The sequence below is a fragment of the Pseudophryne corroboree genome, chromosome 4 (assembly GCF_028390025.1).
Source record: "Pseudophryne corroboree isolate aPseCor3 chromosome 4, aPseCor3.hap2, whole genome shotgun sequence".
Lineage (NCBI taxonomy): Eukaryota > Metazoa > Chordata > Amphibia > Anura > Myobatrachidae > Pseudophryne > Pseudophryne corroboree.
In genome coordinates this window covers 548,104,728-548,116,851 of record NC_086447.1, presented here as the reverse complement: position 1 = coordinate 548,116,851, position 12,124 = coordinate 548,104,728, and positions in this window count along the sequence as shown.

Sequence of the window (12,124 nt, the reverse complement as noted above, 5' to 3'; positions counted from 1 at the left end):
CACCACTGGACTGGACTTATACAGCAGCACTGGATATATGGCAGCAGAGGACACCATCACTGTGACTGAACTGATGCAGCACAAGACACCACCACTGGACTGATGCAGCACAACACAGCACCACTGGACTGGACTTATACAGCAGCATTGTACATATGGCAGCAGAAGACACCACCACTGTGACTGGACTGATGCAGCTTAAGACACAACACAGCACAAGACATCACTGGAATCGCCACCCCACTTTCCCTCCCGCACAGACACTGAGGACAGAGACACGTCCTCTCGTTACATTCTCCAGGACTGGAGTGAAAATGGCGGCGACGTGCGGCTCCTTATATGGAATCCAAACCCCGCAAGAATCAGACAGCGGGATGATGATCTTTTGCCTCGTTCTGGTTTCCGAGTCATGCGGGAAAACCCGAGCCGGGCTCGGATCCGGGCTCGGGTAGTGAAGTCTGATAGGGTTCGGTTCTCAGGGAACCGAACCCACTCATTTCTAGTTTAGTATCCATTATAACACACTAGGGGGTATATTTACTAAGGTGCTGGTTTATAGAAGTGGAGATGTTGCCCATAGCAACCAATCAGATTCTACTTATCATTTATATAGCACTTTCCAGAAGATAATAACTGGAATCTGATTGGTTGCTAAAGGCAACATCTTCACTTCAGTCCTTGTAAATTTGAAACTGTTACATCAATAATACCCCTTTCAGACAGAAACTGAAATTACCGGGTGAAGCAGTTCTACCCGGTAATTTTATGAGAAACGCGGGTCCTTTTTCTGTGTGAAGGGATCAACCCGGGTTGAAATTCCTGGGACTTCGACCCTGCAACTTACCAAGGTCGGAGACCCGGGAATTTCGATCTGGGTTGACCCTTTCACACAGACAAAATGCCTGTATTGATCCGCAAATTACTGGGTTGAAATTCTATACCCGGTAATTTGCTTGTCTGTGTAAAAGGTAGTGATGTGCACCGGACATTTTTCGGGTTTTGTGTTTTGGTTTTGGATTCGGTTCCGCGGCCGTGTTTTGGATTCGGACGCGTTTTGGCAAAACCTCACCGAAAATTTTTTTGTCGGATTCGGGTGTGTTTTGGATTCGGGTGTTTTTTACAAAAAACCCTAAAAATCAGCTTAAATCATAGAATTTGGGGGTCATTTTGATCCCATAGTTTTATTAACCTCAATAACCATAATTTCCACTCATTTCCAGTCTATTCTGAACACCTCACACCTCACAATATTATTTTTAGTCCTAAAATTTGCACCGAGGTCGCTGGATGGCTAAGCTAAGCGACACAAGTGGCCGACACAAACACCTGGCCCATCTAGGAGTGGCACTGCAGTGTCAGGCAGGATGGCACTTCAAAAAAATAGTCCCCAAACAGCACATGATGCAAAGAAAAAAAGAGGCGCACCAAGGCCGCTGTGTGACTAAGCTAAGCGACACAAGTGGCCGACACAAACACCTGGCCCATCTAGGAGTGGCACTGCAGTGTCAGGCAGGATGGCACTTCAAAAAAATTGTCCCCAAACAGCACATGATGAAAAAAAAAAATTAAAGAAAAAAGAGGTGCAAGATGGAATTGTCCTTGGGCCGTCCCACCCACCCTTATGTTGTATAAACACGACATGCACACTTTAACGAACCCATCATTTCAGCGACAGGGTCTGCCACACGACTGTGACTGAAATGACTGGTTGGTTTGGGCCCCCACCAAAAAAAGAAGCAATCAATCTCTCCTTGCACAAAGTGGCTCTACAGGGGCAAGATGTCCACCTCATCATCATCCTCCGATTCCTCACCCCTTTCACTGTGTACATCCCCCTCCTCACAGATTATTAATTCATCCCCACTGGAATCCACCATCTCAGGTCCCTGTGTACTTTGTGGAGGCAATTGCTGCTGGTGAATGTCTACACGGAGGAATTTATTATAATTCATTTTGATGAACATCATCTTCTCCACATTTTCTGGAAGTAACCTCGTACGCCGATTGCTGACAAGGTGAGCGGCTGCACTAAACACTCTTTCGGAGTACACACTGGAGGGAGGGCAACTTATGTAGAATAAAGCCAGTTTGTGCAAGGGCCTCCAAATTGCCTCTTTTTCCTGCCAGTATACGTACGGACTGTCTGACGTGCCTACTTGGATGCGGTCACTCATATAATCCTCCACCATTCTTTCAATGGTGAGAGAATCATATGAAGTGTCAGTAGACGACATGTCAGTAATCATTGGCAGGTCCTTCAGTCCGGACCAGATGTCAGTACTCGCTCCAGACTGCCCTGCGTCACCGCCAGAGGGTGGGCTCGGAATTCTTAGCCTTTTCCTCGCACCCCCAGTTGCGGGAGAATGTGAAGGAGGAGATGTTGACGGGTCACGTTCCGCTTGATTTGACAATTTTCTCACCAGCAGGTCTTTGAACCTCTGCAGACTTGTGAACGTTGAAATCATTCTCCACTGCACTTGAGTCAGGTGCATTCCCCCTCCTTTGCCTATATCGTGGGCAGATGTATAGGCTTGAATGGCCTTTTGCTGCTCCTCCATCCTCTGAAGCATATAGAGGGTTGAATTCCACCTCGTTACCACCTCTTGCTTCAGATGATGGCAGGGCAGGTTCAGGAATGTTTGGTGGTGCTGCAGTCTTCTGTACGCGGTGGCTGAATGCCGAAAGTGGCCCGCAATTCTTCGGGCCACCGACAGCATCTCTTGCACGCCCCTGTCGTTTTTTAAATAATTCTGCACCACCAAATTCAATGTATGTGCAAAACATGGGACGTGCTGGAATTTGCCCAGATGTAATGCACGCACAATATTGCTGGCATTGTCCGATGTCACAAATCCCCAGGAGAGTCCAATTGGGGTAAGCCATCCTGCGATGATCTTCCTCAGTTTCCGTAAGAGGTTGTCAGCTGTGTTCCTCTTCTGGAAAGCGGTGATACAAAGCGTAGCCTGCCTAGGAACGAGTTGGCGTTTGCGAGATGCTGCTACTCGTGCCACCGCTGCTGTTCTTGCTGCGGGAGGCAATACATCTACCCAGTGGGCTGTCACAGTCATATAGTCCTGAGTCTGCCCTGCTCCACTTGTCCACATGTCCGTGGTTAAGTGGACATTGGGTACAACTGCATTTTTTAGGACACTGGTGAGTCTTTTTCTGAGGTCTGTGTACATTTTCGGTATCGCCTGCCTAGAGAAATGGAACCTAGATGGTATTTGGTAGCGGGGACACAGTACCTCAGTCAAGTCTCTAGTTGCCTCTGAATTAACGGTGGATACCGGAACCACGTTTCTCACCGCCCAGGCTGCCAAGGCCTGAGTTATCTGCTTTGCAGCAGGATGACTGCTGTGATATTTCATCTTCCTCGCAAAGGACTATTGGACAGTCAATTGCTTACTGGAAGTAGTACAAGTGGTCTTCCGACTTCCCCTCTGGGATGACGATCGACTCCCAGCAGCTACAACAGCAGCGCCAGCAGCAGTAGGCGTTACACTCAAGGATGCATCGGAGGAATCCCAGGCTGGAGAGGACTCGTCAGACTTGCCAGTGACATGGCCTGCAGGACTATTGGCTTTCCTGGGTAAGGAGGAAATTGACACTGAGGAGTTGGTGGTGTGGTTTGTAGGAGCTTGGTTACAAGAGGAAGGGATTTAGTGGTCAGTGGACTGCTTCCGCTGTCACCCAAAGTTTTTGAACTTGTCACTGACTTATGATGAATGCGCTGCAGGTGACGTATAAGGGAGGATGTTCCGAGGTGGTTAACGTCCTTACCCCTACTTATTACAGCTTGACAAAGGCAACACACGGCTTGACACCTGTTGTCCGCATTTGTGTTGAAATAATTCCACACCGAAGAACTGATTTTTTTTTGTATTTTGACCAGGCATGTTAATGGCCATATTCGTCCCACGGACAACAGGTGTCTCCCCGGGTGCCTGACTTAAACAAACCACCTCACCATCAGAATCCTCCTTGTCAATTTCCTCCCCAGCGCCAGCAACACCAACACCCATATCGTCATCCTGGTGTACTTCAACAGTGACATCTTCAATTTGACTTTCAGGAACTGGACTGCGGGTGCTCCTTCCAGCACTTGCAGGGGGCGTGCAAATGGTGGAAGGCGCAAGCTCTTCCCGTCCAGTGTTGGGAAGGTCAGGCATCGCAACCGACACAATTGGACTCTCCTTGGGTATTTGTGATTTAGAAGAACGCACAGTTCCTTGCTGTGCTTTTGCCAGCTTAAGTCTTTTCATTTTTCTAGCGATAGGATGAGTGCTTCCATCCTCATGTGAAGCTGAACCACTAGCCATGAACATAGGCCAGGGCCTCAGCCGTTCCTTGCCACTCTGTGTCGTAAATGGCATATTGGCAAGTTTACGCTTTTAATTTTGATTTTTGGGACATTTTACTGAACTTTTGTTTTTTGGATTTTACATGCTCTCTACTATGACATTGGGCATCGGCCTTGGCAGACGACGTTGATGGCATTTCATAGTCTCGGCCATGACTATTGGCAGCAGCTTCAGCACGAGGTGGCAGTGGATCTTGATCTTTCCCTATTTTAACCTCCACATTTTTGTTCTCCATTTTTGAATGTGTGGAATTATATGCCAGTAACTATCAATAGCAATGGCCTACTACTATATATACTGCGCACAACTGAAATGCACCACAGGTATGGATGGATAGTATACTTGACGACACAGAGGTAGGTAGAGCAGTGGCCTTCCGTACCATACTGCTATTTATACTGGTGGTCACTGTCAGCAATCTGCAAAACTAAAATGCACCACAGGTATAGAATGTAGATGGATAGTATACTTAATGACGACACAGAGGTAGGTACAGCAGTGGCCTTCCGTACCGTACTGCTATATATAGTATACTGGTGGTCACTGTGTCAGCAAACTGCAAAACTAAAATGCACCACAGGTATAGAATGTAGATGGATAGTATACTTAATGACGACACAGAGGTAGGTACAGCAGTGGCCTTCCGTACCGTTCTGCTATATATAGTATACTGGTGGTCACTGTGTCAGCAAACTGCAAAACTAAAATGCACCACAGGTATAGAATGTAGATGGATAGTATACTTAATGACGACACAGAGGTAGGTACAGCAGTGGCCTTCCGTACCGTACTGCTATATATAGTATACTGGTGGTCACTGTGTCAGCAAACTGCAAAACTAAAATGCACCACAGGTATAGAATGTAGATGGATAGTATACTTAATGACGACACAGAGGTAGGTACAGCAGTGGCCTTCTGTACCGTACTGCTATATATAGTATACTAGTGGTCACTGTGTCAGCAATCTGCAAAACTAAAATGCACCACAGGTATAGAATGTAGATGGATAGTATACTTAATGACGACACAGAGGTAGGTACAGCAGTGGCCTTCCGTACCGTACTGCTATATATAGTATACTGGTGGTCACTGTGTCAGCCAGGGGACAGCTATATATTTCAAAAGACCTGTGAAGTAGCTACTAGCAATAAAGGCTATGTTAAAATCACAAATCTTACACTAAATATGATTGTTAATACAGCCGTAGTTATGTGACTGGGGCACAAGTGACAGCTGAAATATATGACAGTATGATACATATTTCTTGAGATACTTACAAAAAGTCTCCCTATACAGTGGTTATCTCGTATATCAAGATTTTGGATAGATGTAATAAATTTACCAGAAATTATAAATTAATTTCCCTATATCCGATATAATTTGAGTACAATCATGTATACGCATCACACTATATAAATATTAAAAATACCATACCTGCCAATCATTATTTTGTGTATATTAGTAGCTGAAAAATAGGAATTATTCCTTAAAAGCTACCATTACTAATACATATGTGGGCTATCCCATATCAAGAGCTTGGATTGCTATTCAATTGAAGATATATATAATAACTCTTAGGATTACTATAGACGCACAGGAAACAAGTTGCACCTATAGGCAGATTGCTTTCTAGAGAATTGGGGCTGCTATACCTCTAATATAAGCAATTTCCTAGAAAACTGGGGCTGCCAAACCCCCAAATATAATTGGGGCTATCATACCCCTAAATATCAGCAACTCCTTAGGAAATTGGGGCCGCCATACCCCTAATGCATGTTGGCTGTCTCCCACAGGTAGACTGCTTTCTAGAAAATTGGGGCTGCAATACCCCTAATATAAGCAATTCCCTAGAAAATTGGGGCTGCCAAACCCCTAAATATAATTGGGGCTATCATACCCCTAAATATCAGCTATTCTTTAGAAAACTGGGGCTGCCATACCCCTAATGTATGTTGGTTGTCTCCCACAAAGTGGATATTACCATAACCTTTAAAGTATCCAGCCCACATACATAACATACTCTCTATTGGTATAGGTAGTAAGTGCGTGGGACTCCCGATATATAGAGATTCCTATTTCGGTAGAGATCCGTGACTCTGAATATAGGGAAATTGAGATTACAGCGATAATAACCTCCTATATGCAATTAGATGATGTATGTACATACACTTTAATCTACAGTCTCCACATCAGGAGAGTACCCTCTAGCTAGTAACCCCCAAGGAGTGAAGGGCACATACACATGAAGATTGTCTGCTTGAATCATCAATACAGCATAGTGGGTTTCAATTTGTGACAAACCCTCATGATATTGGATAAAGACAATCAGTATATAAGTTATTACAATAACTTCCAAGAATTAGACGAGAAACACATGTGGACACGTTTTTTAACTCTTTATTCACACATTTTTCCATTCTTTTCACGTATTTGTTAGTATTGTGATTTTAACTCTGATGTTTCATGGTAGCTCAGGACAAATATCCACCTTATTTTAATGTATATCGAATAAAGGTTATATTTTAGAACAAACTCACATTCTTTCAGTGCGTCAACAATACAGACTTCCTTCTGTTTTTTCCTCTCACATTCTTGGTCACTGTGTCAGCAATCTGCGAAACTAAAATGCACCACAGGTATAGAATGTAGATGGATAGTATACTTAATGACGACACAGAGGTAGGTACAGCAGTGGCCTTCCGTACTGTACTGCTATATATAGTATACTGGTGGTCACTGTGTCAGCAAACTGCAAAACTAAAATGCACCACAGGTATAGAATGTAGATGGATAGTATACTTAATGACGACACAGAGGTAGGTACAGCAGTGGCCTTCTGTACCGTACTGCTATATATAGTATACTGGTGGTCACTGTGTCAGCAAACTGCAAAACTAAAATGCACCACAGGTATAGAATGTAGATGGATAGTATACTTAATGACGACACAGAGGTAGGTACAGCAGTGGCCTTCCGAACCGTACTGCTATATATAGTATACTGGTGGTCACTGTGTCAGCAAACTGCAAAACTAAAATGCACCACAGGTATAGAATGTAGATGGATAGTATACTTAATGACGACACAGAGGTAGGTACAGCAGTGGCCTTCCGTACCGTACTGCTATATATAGTATACTGGTGGTCACTGTGTCAGCAAACTGCAAAACTAAAATGCACCACCACAGGTATAGAATGTAGATGGATAGTATACTTAATGACGACACAGAGGTAGGTACAGCAGTGGCCTTCCGTACTGTACTGCTATATATAGTATACTGGTGGTCACTGTGTCAGCAAACTGCAAAACTAAAATGCACCACAGGTATAGAATGTAGATGGATAGTATACTTAATGACGACACAGAGGTAGGTACAGCAGTGGCCTTCCGTACCGTACTGCTTTATATAGTATACTGGTGGTCACTGTGTCAGCAAACTGCAAAACTAAAATGCACCACAGGTATAGAATGTAGATGGATAGTATACTTAATGATGACACAGAGGTAGGTACAGCAGTGGCCTTCCGTACCGTACTGCTCTATATAGTATACTGGTGGTCACTGTGTCAGCAAACTGCAAAACTAAAATGCACCACAGGTATAGAATGTAGATGGATAGTACACTTAATGACGACACAGAGGTAGGTACAGCAGTGGCCTTCCGTACCGTACTGCTATATATACTGGTGGTCACTGTGTCAGCAAACTGCACAACTGAAATGCACCACAGGTATAGAATCTAGATGGATAGTATACTTAATGGCGACACAGAGGTAGGTACAGCAGTGGCCTACTGTACCGTAATGCTATATGTTATATACTGGTGGTCACTGGTCAGCAAAACTCTGCACTGTACTCCTCCTATATAATATTATACTGGTGGTCCCCAGTCCCCACAATAAAGTAGCACACTGAGCACAGATATGGAGTGTTTTTCAGGCAGACAACGTATACTGGTGGTCACTGTCAGCAAAACTCTGCGCTGTACTCCTGCTATATAACACAGCTGCTCCCCAGTCCCCACAATTAAGCAGTGTGAGCACAGATATATGCAGCACACTGAGCACAGATATGGAGCGTTTTTTTCAGGCAGAGAACGGATAACTGGTGGTCACTGATCAGCCAAATTCTGCAGTGTACTTCTCCTATATACAGCTGCTCCCCAGCCCTCCCCACAATTAAGCAATAGTGCACAATCAAGTTCAACAATAACGGAGAGGACGCCAGCCACGTCCTCTCCCTAACATTTCCAATGCACGAGTGAAAATGGCGGCGACGCGCGGCTGCTTATATAGAATCCGAATCTCGCGAGAATCCGACAGCGGGATGATGACGTTCTGGCGCACTCGGGTTAACCGAGCCATACGGGAGAGTCCGAGTATGCCTCGGACCTGTGTAAAAAGGGTGAAGTTCGGGGGGGTTCGGTTACCGAGAAACCGAACCCGCTCATCACTAGTAAAAGGGGGGGGTCAGGCAGGTCCCGGCAACACGACCCGGCACTGAAATGGTGGGTAATTGCCGGCTTTTCTGTCTGAAAGGGGTATTACTCGCAGTATGCTTACTAGGCAGTGGCGTAACTACCATAGATGCAGGAGATGTGGCTGCCATGGGGCCCTTGATGCCTGCAGGGCACACCGCTCCCCTGCACCCAGTCATGCTGCAGCAGGCTATCCCAATGTCGCATCTGGTGGTGACATTCCTAAGACGGCTGGGGGGGGGCTGACATGCCTAGATGCAGTTACTGTGAGGCTTGAAAGGTGAGCATGTGGCTTGTAACATGATACCCCTCTCAGTGGCGTCTCACGTACAAGATAACAATGGTGACTGCAGGTTCTAACAGCCGCCGGCACACTCTATCCCCGACCTCACTGTAAATCTTCCCACACTGCTGAGCAACCTCCACCCCAACTCTACTGCTGATCCATTGCAAAAGCTTGCCAGTATATTAAACTTTCTTTTTTTGGGGGGGAGGGGGGAGACGGTGCAGAACGTAGGCAGCTGCCTGCTCTCCACACTGACAGAGAGGCTGACTGTCAGGGGAGCAACAGGGTCAGTGCGCAGCCCCTCCTAGGCAGTTCCCATGGGGCATTGTGTGAGGCCTGCCACTTAGGGATGGCAATCGATTGTTTTACCCATTGATGGTCACCCCTGCATTTCTGTATAATATATTCAGAGTAGGAAAAAACAATGGTTCCCTAATGCACACCGAGTGAAAAATATTACTACATAATAGTCAGATTATACGGAGATCTTGGTTGCGTATATCTGCAGATATAGGGTTAAGCCCCCAGGCCGATCGACAAGGCATCTCCGTCACTGGGGGTCCCTAATACTAGGTATGGGTCCGGGGTGCAGGACCCCATCATGTCGGCACAGGTCGGCTACCCCAGGTCAGCACACAGGTGAAAATTAATAAGGGTTAATAAGAAGCACAGAAGTGCTATGTAAGTGGTATACAAAGTGATAGGGAAAATCATAAGTGTTAATAAAGTGTTAGGGTGTGCCGACCTGAAGCAGCCCAGCCACACCGACACAGGGGCCACCACACCCCACACCCACCCCATAAATAATTACAAATATGTCTGGGTTGAATTCCCAGTGTAAGGCCACATGGTAATGGCTCCTACAGCATCTGAGAGCCAGCTTACCTGGAGATACCCCTAGCTTCTCCTATGGCAGTCTAGAGTCAGCAATCCCTCCTAATGCTGACCCTTCCATGCCTCTCAATACAATACAAAAAATGGTGAGCTGCTCAATCAGATAGTGATGTCACTCAGGTGCTAAAAGGGAGGGGTAATTCTGTGTAGGAAAAAACAATGGTTCCCTAATGCACACCGAGTGAAAAATATTACTACATAATAGTCAGATTATACGGAGATCTTGGTTGCGTATATCTGCAGATATAGGGTTAAGCCCCCAGGCCGATCGACAAGGCCTCTCCGTCACTGGGGGTCCCTAATACTAGGTATGGGTCCGGGGTGCAGGACCCCATCATGTCGGCACAGGTCGGCTACCCCAGGTCAGCACACAGGTGAAAATTAATAAGGGTTAATAAGAAGCACAGAAGTGCTATGTAAGTGGTGTGATTAAAATAATACAAAAATATATACAAAGTGATAGGGAAAATCATAAGTGTTAATAAAGTGTTAGGGTGTGCCGACCTGAAGCAGCCCAGCCACACCGACACAGGGGCCACCACACCCCACACCCACCCCATAAATAATTACAAATATGTCTGGGTTGAATTCCCAGTGTAAGGCCACATGGTAATGGCTCCTACAGCATCTGAGAGCCAGCTTACCTGGAGATACCCCTAGCTTCTCTTATGGCAGTCTAGAGTCAGCAATCCCTCCTAATGCTGACCCTTCCATGCCTCTCAATACAATACAAAAAATGGTGAGCTGCTCAATCAGATAGTGATGTCACTCAGGTGCTAAAAGGGAGGGGTAATTCTGTGTAGGAAAAAACAATGGTTCCCTAATGCACACCGAGTGAAAAATATTACTACATAATAGTCAGATTATACGGAGATTTTGGTTGCGTATATCTGCAGATATAGGGTTAAGCCCCCAGGCCGATCGACAAGGCCTCTCCGTCACTGGGGGTCCCTAATACTAGGTATGGGTCCGGGGTGCAGGACCCCATCATGTCGGCACAGGTCGGCTACCCAAGGTCAGCACACAGGTGAAAATTAATAAGGGTTAATAAGAAGCACAGAAGTGCTATGTAAGTGGTGTGATTAAAATAATACAAAAATATATACAAAGTGATAGGGAAAATCATAAGTGTTAATAAAGTGTTAGGGTGTGCCGACCTGAAGCAGCCCAGCCACACCGACACAGGGGCCACCACACCCCACACCCACCCCATAAATAATTACAAATATGTCTGGGTTGAATTCCCAGTGTAAGGCCACATGGTAATGGCTCCTACAGCATCTGAGAGCCAGCTTACCTGGAGATACCCCTAGCTTCTCCTATGGCAGTCTAGAATCAGCAATCCCTCCTAATGCTGACCCTTCCATGCCTCTCAATACAATACAAAAAATGGTGAGCTGCTCAATCAGATAGTGATGTCACTCAGGTGCTAAAAGGGAGGGGTAATTCTGTGTAGGAAAAAACAATGGTTCCCTAATGCACACCGAGTGAAAAATATTACTACATAATAGTCAGATTATACGGAGATCTTGGTTGCGTATATCTGCAGATATAGGGTTAAGCTCCCTGGCCGATCGACAAGGCCTCTCCGACACTGGGGGTCCCTAATACTAGGTATGGGTCCGGGGTGCAGGACCCCATCATGTCGGCACAGGTCGGCTACCCCAGGTCAGCACACAGGTGAAAATTAATAAGGGTTAATAAGAAGCACAGAAGTGCTATGTAAGTGGTGTGATTAAAATAATACAAAAATATATACAAAGTGATAGGGAAAATCATAAGTGTTAATAAAGTGTTAGGGTGTGCCGACCTGAAGCAGCACAGCCACACCGACACAGGGGCCACCACACCCCACACCCACCCCATAAATAATTACAAATATGTCTGGGTTGAATTCCCAGTGTAAGGCCACATGGTAATGGCTCCTACAGCATCTGAGAGCCAGCTTACCTGGAGATACCCCTAGCTTCTCCTATGGCAGTCTAGAGTCAGCAATCCCTCCTAATGCTGACCCTTCCATGCCTCTCAATACAATACAAAAAATGGTGAGCTGCTCAATCAGATAGTGATGTCACTCAGGTGCTAAAAGGGAGGGGTAATTCTG